Source organism: Cetorhinus maximus, chromosome 6, assembly GCF_964194155.1.
Source record: "Cetorhinus maximus chromosome 6, sCetMax3.hap1.1, whole genome shotgun sequence".
Taxonomy (NCBI): Eukaryota; Metazoa; Chordata; class Chondrichthyes; order Lamniformes; family Cetorhinidae; genus Cetorhinus; species Cetorhinus maximus.
Genome location: NC_135884.1, coordinates 149,567,015 through 149,580,681, shown reverse-complemented (window position 1 = coordinate 149,580,681; position 13,667 = coordinate 149,567,015).

Here is a 13,667-nt window from a genome sequence, read left to right as displayed (position 1 = left end):
TTCTGGGCGTGGTCACGCCAGTGGCCCGCCCACATAAAATGGCGGTGCGGACCTGATTGGGGGTGTCGATTGGGTCCACATCCACCCCCGCACAACCTCCCCAAGGGGGGGATAATTCTACCCTGGGGAATTCCCATGGCCTGGCTGGGAAAGCCTGTAGAATAAGGAATTAATGAGGTAATGAGTGATGTAGATCATGGTGTAACAGTGACATCAGCAGTCATGTGTTAGACACTGGGAGGGAGCTTGTACTCATGAAAGACATGCCTACTCTGTAAGCTATCTTTTATTTATGGTTAATAAACCAGTTTGAAGTAGTTACCTTAATCAGATTACAGTCACTCTGGATAAGATAGGCCAGGCCACCAAAACACAAAGTGCGGTAGCAACGGTGGTGACACCAATCTAACAAAGGCTTGGCACCATTGACTGCTCATCCACAGTGCAAAACTGGAAGAAAATCCGATAGAAGCGAGAATCTGCAAGCCTGCCTAAGAAGGCAGCAAAATGGAAAGTGGGGACAAGGTCAATACCAGGCAAACAGTCACTGTCCCTACCCCACCCATTCAAAAGTCTCAAGGGTCCACTATGAGACTAAGAGTGGGAGTTATTTAAGAAATACTTCCTCTAATATCAAGTAGCATTGAGCCTTCATGCTAAAGCGTAAGAACACCAGGCTTGTTCATTCCTTTATCCGTAGGACTGGTAGCCAACAATATCCTCTTGAGACAGGGGGTGGTAGAGACCTCCGCAGACTTTGAGACCGTCTTAAAAGCCTTCAAATCTAGTTTCATCTGAAACAAAGCCTTGCCATTGAGTGAGGCGCTTCAATCAAATACCCCAAAGACCAGGGGAATCCGTCAAGTAATTTCTTACCGACCCATATCGCCTATGATGCATTGAAAGATGAAGCTACTCACAACCGCATTGTCATTGGAGTCCATGATGAAAAACACTCAGATTTTTTTACAGACCAAAGATGAACTCACTCTTGATCAAGCGGATCAGCAAATGAAGCAAGCTGAACTCAGAGAGATAAACCGGGCAATAATTTGCTGCGACACCGAGGCTCTGGATGACTTCGTTTGTCGGTGAGGCCCAAGGGTGTTGGCCCCACCCGCCCAAAAGCCCACCAAAACAGGTGAAAGGGCGGGAAGCCCCACAGCAGCCACCTTGAGGTACCTACGTTGCAGTGCAAAGAAGCAGCACAGATGCCAAGGTTGCACAGTAAGGGGCACAGAATGTTTCCAGTGCAGGAAGACTTCAAGCGCTTCTGTAAGTCCAACAACTTCAATAGAGGAAGAAGACAAGAGAATATTTAGGAAATGCAAGCTAATCAAGAAATTGGACATGATGACAGGGACAAAATTACAGAGTTCCTAGGATAAGTAAATGGTCTTGGTTAGTTACAGTGGAAATTAAAGGCTTTGACACTGACTTTGAAATTGACACTGGAGCTAGTGTTACAATACTGGCTGATCATCTGGACTGCCCCACCTGTCAATACCCCTCTATCCATCAGACATCCAATTATAAGGTCCAGGCGGCACAAACCTTCCAATAAAACCACCCTTCACTACAAGGTGCAACAGATCGTTGACTCCCTCTATGTTGTTTACCATCATCGCATATCCTACATGTGTGTAGATGTCAGAATACTACTGGGCATTCTGGAAAAAGCGGATGACAACCTGCAGTTGGACAACTGGATGCCTTTCATGAAGGAATTTCCAAAGACACGTGTAGAACCAGTGGATTTTCAATGTAAAACAGCTGGCGAGCCTTATTCATTGAGCAGTGGTTCACCCTCCACCACAGGGACACCATCACCTAGACCCTGACCGGATGCTGAGATTGTGGATCCGTCAGTTCTTTTTAAAGCTAGGCCGGAGGATGCGGATACAGAAGGCACTGCGGCAGGCGTTGGCCGTCCACAAGATAACCTTCCGGACCTGGATTGAGTCTTTCCTGAAGAAGGTAACGAGAAGGAAGCCATTGTAGTACCCAGGGATTCATTGGAAAATGAGGCCCTAGCGGTCGGTACGCTACTCCAAACCACAGCTGAAGCGTATGAAGCTGCTGCCATTTTGTTTTAAGGAGTCAGCTGTGTTTTCCGTGGAAGAGGAGGCTTCACAACTTGGTCCCACTTAACCCGCCTGTGAACATGACCTGGTTAAATTGGCTCTTCTTAAAACATAAATACATTTGGACTGGGAAACGGCATCCATGAGGGCAGGGATCCTTTTTAAAATAAACTTGTTGCAACCAGCTGAGGGGTTGAATAAAGAAGGGGAGCCAGTTCATCCCCCCTCACCCGTGAGCATAACAATTTGGGATACCTCACCGGGGATCAGTCGTAACAAATTTCAGTGCCAGTGCCATGTTAGGGTATGTAGGCCGTACGTCCCAAACACTGGCAGATCGTATCAAACAGCATGTCCCAGCCACTGTCCACAACAGGCAGGGTACAGATTGTACCCAACCAGCCCGTGCTCTCAAAACTCAAAACGCAGTTTTGATGTGATTCTGTGATTGGACAACAGTTGCTAAATAATCTTCAGTGTGCTAAAAATTATGCTGACAACCAATTTAAGATTGTCAGTCAGGCTCACAATGTGGCACATTTGTGTGTGCTGGAAGCTACATAAATTAATACACCTTGTTCTTTGCAGACAGAACGAACATGTACACATATTGTAAAAACAGAATTACCTGGAAAAACTCAGCAGGTCTGGCAGCTTCGGTGGAGAAAAAATCAGTCAACGTTTCGAGTCTTCATGACCCTTCGGCAGAACTGAAGCATAGTTAGGAGAAAGATGAAATATAAGCTGGTTTAAGGTGGGGGGGCGGGGGGAGAGAGAGAAGTTGAGGGTGTGGTGATTGTGGAGATAAGCAAGCAGTGATAGGAGCAGATAATCAAAAGATGTTACAGACAAAAGGATCAAAGAGATGTTGAAGGTGGTGATATTGTCTAAGAAAGGTGCTAATTAAGAATGGAAGACAGGACACTCAAGGTACAGCCCTAGTGGGGGTGGGGTGGAAAGACTAACAAAGTTTTAGTTTTAGATTTAAAAATAATGGAAATAGGTGGGAAAAGAAGAATCTATATAAATTATTGGAAAAAAAAGGGAGGGGGGAGAAACGGGGTGGGGATGGGGGGAGGGAGGGGGTGGAGTTTAAGATCTAAAGTTGTTGAATTCAATATTCAGCCCGGAAGGCTGTAAAGTGCCTAGTCGGAAGATGAGGTGCTGTTCCTCCAGTTTGCGTTGGGCTTCACTGGAACAATGCAGCAAGCCAAGGACAGACATGTGGGCAAGAGAACAGGGTGGAGTGTTAAAATGGCAAGCGACAGGGAGGTTTGGGTCATTCTTGCGGACAGACCGCAGGTGTTCTGCAAAGCGGTCGCCCAGTTTGCGTTTGGTCTCTCCAATGTAGAGGAGACCGCATTGGGAGCAACGAATGCAGTAGACTAAGTTAGGGGAAATGCAAGTGAAATGCTGCTTCACTTGAAAGGAGTGTTTGGGCCCTTGGACGGTGAGGAGAGAGGAAGTGAAGGGGCAGGTGTTGCATCTTCTGCGTGGGCATGGGGAGGTGCCATAGGTGGGGGTTGAGGAGTAGGGGGTGATGGAGGAGTGGACCAGGGTGTCCCGGAGGGAACGATCCCTACGGAATGCCGTCAGGGGGGGTGAAGGGAAGATGTGTTTGGTGGTGGCATCATGCTGGAGTTGGCGGAAATGGCGGAGGATGATCCTTTGAATGCGGAGGCTGGTGGGGTGATAAGTGAGGACAAGGGGGACCCTATCATGTTTCTGGGAAGGAGGAGAAGGCGTGAGGGAGGATGCGCGGGATATGGGCCGGACACGGTTGAGGGCCCTGTCAACGACCGTGGGTGGAAAACCTCGGTTAAGGAAGAAGGAGGACATGTCAGAGGAGCTGTTTTTGAAGGTGGCGTCATCAGAACAGATGCGACGGAGGCGAAGGAACTGAGAGAATGGGATGGAGTCCTCACAGGAAGCGGGGTGCGAGGAGCTGTAGTCGAGGTAGCTGTGGGAGTCGGTGGGCTTGTAATGGATATTGGTGGACAGTCTATCATCAGAAATTGAGACAGAGAGGTCAAGGAAGGGAAGAGAAGTGTCAGAGATGGACCATGTGAAAATGATGGAGGGGTGGAGATTGGAAGCAAAATTAATAAATTTTTCCAGGTCCCGACGAGAGCATGAAGCAGCACCGAAGTAATCATCGATGTACCGGAGAAAGAGTTGTGGGAGGGGGCCGGAGTAGGACTGGAACAAGGAATGTTCCACATACCCCATAAAGAGACAGGCATAGCTGGGGCCCATGTGGGTACCCATAGCCACACCTTTTATTTGGAGGAAGTGAGATGAGTTAAAGGAGAAATTGTTCAGTGTGAGAACAAGTTCAGCCAGACGGAGGAGAGTAGTGGTGGATGGGGATTGTTCGGGCCTCTGTTCAAGGAAGAAGCTAAGAGCCCTCAGACCATCCTGGTGGGGGATGGAGGTGTAGAGGGATTGGACATCCATGGTGAAGAGAAAAAGGTGTGGCTATGGGTACCCGCATGGGCCCCAGCTATGCCTGTCTCTTTATGGGGTATGTGGAACATTCATTGTTCCAGTCCTACTCCGGCCCCCTCCCACAACTCTTTCTCCGGTACATCGATGATTACTTCGGTGCTGCTTCATGCTCTCGTCGGGACCTGGAAAAATTTATTAATTTTGCTTCCAATCTCCACCCCTCCATCATTTTCACATGGTCCATCTCTGACACTTCTCTTCCCTTCCTTGACCTCTCTGTCTCAATTTCTGATGATAGACTGTCCACCAATATCCATTACAAGCCCACCGACTCCCACAGCTACCTCGACTACAGCTCCTCGCACCCCGCTTCCTGTGAGGACTCCATCCCATTCTCTCAGTTCCTTCGCCTCCGTCGCATCTGTTCTGATGACGCCACCTTCAAAAACAGCTCCTCTGACATGTCTTCCTTCTTCCTTAACCGAGGTTTTCCACCCACGGTCGTTGACAGGGCCCTCAACCGTGTCCGGCCCATATCCCGCGCATCCTCCCTCACGCCTTCTCCTCCTTCCCAGAAACATGATAGGGTCCCCCTTGTCCTCACTTATCACCCCACCAGCCTCCGCATTCAAAGGATCATCCTCCGCCATTTCCGCCAACTCCAGCATGATGCCACCACCAAACACATCTTCCCTTCACCCCCCCTGACGGCATTCCGTAGGGATCGTTCCCTCCGGGACACCCTGGTCCACTCCTCCATCACCCCCTACTCCTCAACCCCCACCTATGGCACCTCCCCATGCCCACGCAGAAGATGCAACACCTGCCCCTTCACTTCCTCTCTCCTCACCGTCCAAGGGCCCAAACACTCCTTTCAAGTGAAGCAGCATTTCACTTGCATTTCCCCTAACTTAGTCTACTGCATTCGTTGCTCCCAATGCGGTCTCCTCTACATTGGAGAGACCAAACGCAAACTGGGCGACCGCTTTGCAGAACACCTGCGGTCTGTCCGCAAGAATGACCCAAACCTCCCTGTCGCTTGCCATTTTAACACTCCACCCTGTTCTCTTGCCCACATGTCTGTCCTTGGCTTGCTGCATTGTTCCAGTGAAGCCCAACGCAAACTGGAGGAACAGCACCTCATCTTCCGACTAGGCACTTTACAGCCTTCCGGGCTGAATATTGAATTCAACAACTTTAGATCTTAAACTCCACCCCCTCCCTCCCCCCATCCCCACCCCGTTTCTCCCCCCTCCCTTTTTTTTCCCATAGATTCTTCTTTTCCCACCTATTTCCATTATTTTTAAATCTAAAACTAAAACTTTGTTAGTCTTTCCACCCCACCCCCACTAGGGCTGTACCTTGAGTGTCCTGTCTTCCATTCTTAATTAGCACCTTTCTTAGACAATATCACCACCTTCAACATCTCTTTGATCCTTTTGTCTGTAACATCTTTTGATTATCTGCTCCTATCACTGCTTGCTTATCTCCACAATCACCACACCCTCAACTTCTCTCTCTCCCCCCGCCCCCCCACCTTAAACCAGCTTATATTTCATCTTTCTCCTAACTATGCTTCAGTTCTGCCGAAGGGTCATGAAGACTCGAAACGTTGACTGATTTCTTCTCCACCGAAGCTGCCAGACCTGCTGAGTTTTTCCAGGTAATTCTGTTTTTGTTTTGGATTTCCAGCATCCGCAGTAGCTTTTAGCTTTTTGTTTTTATATACACACATTGTGCCTGTTCTAGCTAAACAAAATAAGTCACAGCCATTCGCTGACTTATTCCACAGGGCAATGCCTTTACCAATCAGGATCAAGCTGCCTGGGTTAAATTTCAAACAATGCTTGGCAGTTAACTGCCAGTCACCATCAATGTTGCTTTCTCCATGGCAATGCCACTTGCCAACAAATCAGCACTCTCTTTGCATACAGTATAAATTATTGTTTCCCCCTTATATTAATGTTCTTGTGAGTGTCCCGATGAGTGCAAGATGAAAAGCTTAGTCATGTCTTTTTTTTCAGCAACATGCATTTGGAGTTATAAAATAATCCAGCTATCTATCCTGAGTTATTATATTAAAAAAAGAGTGATTCTCCTATGAAGTAGGGATAAAAAATTAATAGCAGAGTTCACCTGCCGGACAAAGGTTTAGAAATTTATAAACATGTCTGGGAAAAATTGTGCACTCAAGGATGCCAAATCTTTTTGCAGAGTGTATGGTATATCCTCTAACACAAGGCAGTCCCTGAACAAAGAGCAACTTGCCTCTACATCACCTCGGCAAGGCATTGATAAATTGTAAGATACCAAAATCTAACAATGGATAATCTTTAAGGACGCCACTAAATAACATGTCAACTGAATTCTGGAAACTGAGTATAATGACCACCATCTGCATCTCTCAGTATCCTGTTTGCCTGAAAGATGTTGTCTGAAATGAAGGATGTTGACGGAAAGAAAGCTTATCGTCCAGCATGCGTGTTCAATATGCTTCCTGGTGGTTCAGCTCTTTTATGGTATAATGTATTGGAACCACACATCAGGATTCTTAGATTTATTGGATTCACTCCAGCACCTCTCAAGGTAAAGGTCTGGCTGCTGTAGCGTAGTGATGCAAGTTCTCCCCTTAATTGGGATAGAGGTACCTCGCTCGACTCGGGAGCTTTCTACTCTGGGATTTACGGTAATTATTACTTTAAATATTGATGGATATCTTTCTCTCTGTAACATTATTTAACCCTGTAGCCTCTGGTAAAAACAAGGACCCAAATTTTACGGTCCTGTCGCAGTGGTGACCAGGCCGTAAAATGCGGCGAGTCATTCTAAACTCCATTGGCTTCGGCGGGATTGTAAAATCCCGCTGCCATAAAACCCCACCCAAGATTATATTTACTTTTCCTAGAACTGTTAATGTTGTAATTGATTTACCGTCAGAAGTGAATTGTACGGTCAGTTCTATAATAAATGGTTATATAGTTTACAAAATATATCGGGCAGAATTTTGCCGTCGGTGAGCAGGGGGGCGGGACCCGTTCACCGACGCGTAAAATGACGCGCGGTGACATCAGGCAGAACCCCCGATGTCACCACGCCCCATTTAAATTTTCAGGAAGGCGGGGGTGCAGCAAAATCAGTTGTGCGCCCGCCGACCTGTCAATGGCCAATTGAGGCCATTGACACGATCATTTAACCAATTAAAGGACCTGCTCGTCCAACCTTAAATTTAGCGGGCTGGCCAGGAGCCCCGGCGGCAAATAGAAAAAACATGAAACCTCATCCAGCGGCGGGATGAGGTTTCATGCAAGGTTTTAAAAATTTTAATAAAGTTATTCTGAAAATTATGAACATGTCCCATCTCATGTGACATTGTCACATGAGGGGGACATGTTAGGGATTTTTTTTTTCTCTATTTTTAATACTTTTCAAAGCGGAAGTGATCTCCCTGAGGCAGCACTTAGCTTCAGGGAGATGTGCACTCTTTCATGTGCATGCGCGAAAGAGCGCACTCTCGCTTTTAGGGAATCCCCCCCCCCGCCCGCACAGGAAGCGGATAGCGCTTCCCGCCGGATGTCACGCTGGGCGGGCCTTAATTGGCCCGCCCACGTAAAACGGTGGTGCGGCCCACTTCGCTGGTGGGAATCGGCTCTGCTCCGGCCGGAGATTGGGTCGGGCCCGCCCGCTTGGCAGGCAGAAAGTTCTGCCCATCGTCTCACATAGTCTCCTGCATCCAATCTTGAAAACACATCTCAGTACACTCTTCAGTGAAGACATACACTATTAAGGAGAGAGGCTTGGAGCCTTATAATATCCAGCTTGTTATAACCTGGCTGAAACTTGTTAAAAAGGCTAATTTGAGGACAGTAATATTCTCTGGTGGTTCCTTTTCTTCAGGAAGAGTTAGATCAGTTCTTCAGATCGATTTAAGTATCTGTAAGGCCTGTCTTCCCCAATTGTAAGTGAGAGTGATTATCTGAGGAGTACGTCTGATCTGGAATACTCCCAAAAAGGGGCTAGGATTAATGCACTCCTGGTCTGGTGGAAGTAGATTCAATCCAAGCCTTCAAAAGAGATCTGGATAATTATCTGAAGAGGAAAACGCTTGCAACACTACTGGGGAAGGGCAGGGATGTGGGACTAGTTGAGTTGTTCTTGTAGAGAGTTGGCATGGACATGATGGGCTGAAGGGCCTCCTTCTGTGCTGTAAAAAGGAAAACAGAAATAGGGAAACCAGTTAACGTTCAATGTGAGTTTTTAAAAGGCTGTAAATTCGAACAAAGGGAAGAAACAAATTGTGTAGGACTGGAGATTCAAAGCTTGAGCCAAGAGGCGACTTCAGAAAACCAATGGCTGAAGTAATACTTATAACTTAAAGAATAAGAAAGGTTTGGAGGTTGGTGGGGGGAAGAAATGTCAGATAATACATTTTTTCTTTTATTTTGCATTTGGTTGCCAGAGCAGATTTTGACAGGTAGTGGTATGATAGTCAAGTACTTGATGGATTCAACTTTATTAAACATTAAGAGTTCTTGAGAAGGAATTAATTGTTTGACATAAAAGATGTACTAGAAGGTTCCCTCACTCAATTCCTTAACAGATTTGTATTGATTTACTTTTCTAACAATTTAACAGTGCTTGCATTTCTGAAAAAATATTGGACTCATATGTTTTGTTCCAATACATTAAAGAACCTGCAAGACTATTCCTGGATGATTATTTTTGGAGCTCAAATTGCAAGCTTAATGCTGTAATCTTATTACTTTAACTCCCACTACCATCCAGCCTCACCTTGCAAAATTACCTCAGGTGGCTGGAGGAGGGGACATTGTCTGCACATTACTATCACATGGTCTCTTTGGTAGTACAGAACTTGAGTATTGATGAAAAAAGAGACATGCTATCTAAGCTTTTCATCTTGCACTCATCAGGATAGCTCACAAGGAATTATCAACAATAATGGGGAAACAACAAATTATATTGCTTGAGAATAGAGTGGTGATTGGTTGGCAGATGGACTCTGGTGGAGGTGCTGCCATGGAGAATGCAGCATGGAACAATTAACTGCCCAGCTTTGTTCAAAATCAAACTGGGCAGGTCAACTCTGATTGGTCAAGGCATTGCCCTGGGGAATGAGCCAAGGAATGACTGTTCCCTAAGCTTTTGTTTAGTTGAAAAAGGCACAATGTGTGGACATGTTCCTTCTGTCTACATTTGTGGCTTCTGGCATGTATAAGTGAGCCACATTGCAAGCCCGACTGACAATCTTAAATTGATTTTCAGTGTAATTCTTAGCACAATCAGGATTGTTTAGCAAATGTTGTCCAATCATGGAATCATATCTAATGTTGGACACTATGTTTGGAGTTTTGTAAGTACAGGCTGGTTGGGCATGGTCAGTACTTTGCCTGTTGCGAGTTATGTGCTAGAGGTTTTCAATTTCTTACCTCTACTGGCTTGCATGGTGGGCCGGGAGTGGTGGGGGTAGCTATGGAGAGGGTGTGGCGGTCATGGAGACACTTCAGAATTGTTTTAAATTAAACCATGAATTTCAATCGGATTTAATTTCAACAAAGGCAGACCTGGTAAGCATGTTGCATGTCATTCTGAGGATATTATGCTGTTTTCCTGTCAGGTGTAAATTTATCATTAGCCATTTTAAAATTTTACATTTACAGATGTGTCATGCAATGTTCAGATTTGAAAAAAAATAAAAGGACCTAAGTGTGCTGTTGTTTGCCTAGGCTGTGACAAGGTAATCTCTCCTAGCACTGTAGGTGGGTAAATAATGGGATTTCTCTCTGCTAATCTTTTGCTTCCATTATAATCTCCTCATCATGTCTCTCCCTGTTTACCCAGTCTCTAAACATATCAATAATGAATCCCCTGCCAACTCATTTTAATATGGTATGTCCTCGGGTATGTATTTGAATGGAGAGTAGAAGGATCTAAGCTTAATGTCGAAGTGGCATCTCTGACAGAGGCTGAATGGCTTTGCCCTCCAATGTGGAGTGCTATACTGTCAGAGTTGCTGCTCTTCGGATGAGACATTAAACCAACGTCTCAGGTGGACATGTAAGATTCCATGGCACTATTTAAAGAAGAGTAAGTGAGCTATGGCATGTCCTGGTCAATATTTATCCCTCAATCAAAATCACTAAAAAGCAGTTTATCTGGTCATTTATTTCATTGATGATTGTGGGATCCTGTGCACAAGATGGCTGTCATGAGTTCTACATGCAGTAACTATGCTACAATTGCTTTAAAGTGCTTTGGGACACCCTGATATTCTGAAAGGCACAAATGCAAGTCCTTCCTTCCTTCCTTTTCCTTCTCTCTTTCCGCTGTTGTCTCTTTCTTTCCTTCCTCCTCCTGCTCTCCCTTCCTACCCTCCTTCCGTCATCTAAAAGTCAGCACGTCCTTGCCTATTGTGACGGAATCATCTGATTACAGAAAGGCATAGGTGAGTTTTATACAGCCTGGTGCTTCTTCCCTTCACTAATCTTCCTTTCTGGCCTGCCTGGATAGGATACACTGATGACAACTCCTTTTCAAGCTATCCAGCAGTAAAATGATAACAAAACGTTATTAACAACAGGCCTTTCGGTTGCCATTCAGCAACAACAACTTGTATTTATATAGCACCTTCAACAGTGTAAAATGTACCAAAAACTCTTCACTGGGCAGAATTTTATGGCTCCATTTTGACGGGGACGGGGCCTTAAAATGCGGCGAGACATTATAAATCCCATTGACGACAGCGGGAACGTAAAATCCCGTTGTCGTAAAATTCTGCCCGCAGTAGAGCTGAGTTCCCCGACACTCTGAAATTCCTCACATAAACCTCTCGATCACTCATTCTTTCCTCCATTGAGATGCTCCTTAAAACGAAACCCTTTGAACAGGCTTTTGACCGCTTGTCATAATATCATTTTACATGGCTTGATGTCGAATTTAGTCCAATAACGCTTCTGCAAGGAGTATGGGGTCGTCTTACCGCATTAAAGATGCTAGATAATTGCAAGTAGTTGTCATTTTTTTTGGAATAAAGGAATTGGCATCAGCCCACCTTGAACATGAAAGGGAAAAAATCAACCAGGGCTCCAACTCCTGTAACCTCTGCCAGATTGTGTGTGCCAAGGAATCATCTGGTTTGGAAAACCCCAGCAAGAGTCCAAAACAAAGGACAGGGAAGGATTAAAATACCTCTCCACTGCATTCTGGACTATTAATTCATAAGCATACCCTCGATATTATTCTCACTGTACCAGACTAGTTGTTGTTTGATGTTGTATATTCCCATTTGATACGGAAATGAATGTCAGATAAAGGTTGGATTGCTACAGATGGTGCTAACACTTTCAGTCCTGATTGTCCCCAATGGGACTCTTTATCCTGTCCACTGCAGTTCAGATGCTCTTGGCTAGATCTGGAAGTCCTCCATACATCTGAAGATTGACAGTTCCTGACGGGTCTAGTGGTATGGATTAAGCCATTACTTGCTTGCAGCATTCCCACTGGGAATGCCTGGAGCTTGACTTCAAGTGAATCTAATCTTCACATTAGGCGAGCCATTCACACTAACTACAAAGGACTACTCAATGTCATAATGTAAGTATAGCTACCTCAAACTATACCATGATTACACCATTCTCCAGATATAAAAGTCCTCCAGAAGCCAGTCACTTTATTCCTTGGCTTAACTTGAATCTAACGACTGATATAAACTGTGCCTGTTTCTATTAAAAGAATATCCACATTCCCTGAACTTAAAATGTTTAAAAAGAAGACAGGATTTTTTTTTTCCTTTGTACTGAAACATGTAACAGTGAAAAGACAGAAACTGCCAGGAGACAGAAAATGAACTCTGTTCTATGTAGTGCCTGAGGCATTTCTGAAAAGGGATTGTTCCCATTTCCTGAAGGTATCAGTTATTCGCTTGGCCTCTCTAGAAGCAGTAGTGCAAAGACAGCGAGCTATCCGTTCTTATGGTGATGAAGCATCAGCTCAGTTATGCGTGGGACCCTTTGTTTAGCAATGGATGCAACTGAATTATCAACCTCCTTTGTAAGGCTTGGACACAGAACTTATTTTGCAAGAATTACCTGGTGTTTCAATGCCTAGGTATCTGTGCTCAGTTGAAAGAAGAGCCCAGCACATCAGTGCAAAAGATAAAGCTAAAGAATTTGCTACAATCTTCAGCCAGACTTGCCGAGTGGATGATCCGCCTCGGCCTCCTACGGAGGACCCTAGCATCACATATGCCAGTCTTCAGCCAATTCGATTCACTCCAAGTGATATCAAGAAACGACCATAGTACTGAAGACTTGTGCTCCAGAACTTGCCGCACCCCTAGCCAATCTGTTCCAGTACAGCTATAACACTGGCATCTACCCAGCTATATGGAAAATTGCCCAGGTATGTTCTGTACACAAGAAGCAAGACAAATCCAACCTGGCCAATTACTGCCCCATCAGTCTACTCTGGGTCATCAGTAAAGTAATGGAAGGGGTCAGCAACAGTGCTATCGAGTGGCACTTGCTTAGCAATAGCCTGCTCACTGATGCCCAGTTTGGGTTCCGGCAGGGCCACTCAGCTCCAGACATCATTACAGCCTTGGTTCAAACATGGATAAAAGAGCTGAACTCCTGTGGTGAAGTGAGGGTGACTGCCCGTGACATCAGGACAGCATTTGACTGAGTATGGCATCAAGGAGCCCCAGCAAAACTGGAGTCAATGGGAATCAGAAAGAAAACTCTCCACTGGTTAGAGGCATACCAAGCACGAAGGAAGATGGTTGTGGTTGTTGGAGGTCAGACATCCCTTCTCCAGGACATCACTGTAGGAGTTCCTCAGGCTAGTGTCCTAGGCCCAGCCATCTTCAACTGTCTCATCAGTGACCTTCCTTCCATCATAAGGTCAGGAGTGGGGATGTTCGCTGATGATTGTTCAGCACCATTCACGATTCCTCAAATACTGAAGCAGCCCATGTCCAAATGCAACAAGACCTGGACAATATCCAGGCTTGGGATGACAAATGGGAAGTGATATTTGTGCCACACCAATGCCAGGCAATGACCCTCTCCACCTGAGAGAATCTAGCCATCGCGCCTTGACATTCAATGGCATTTACATCAC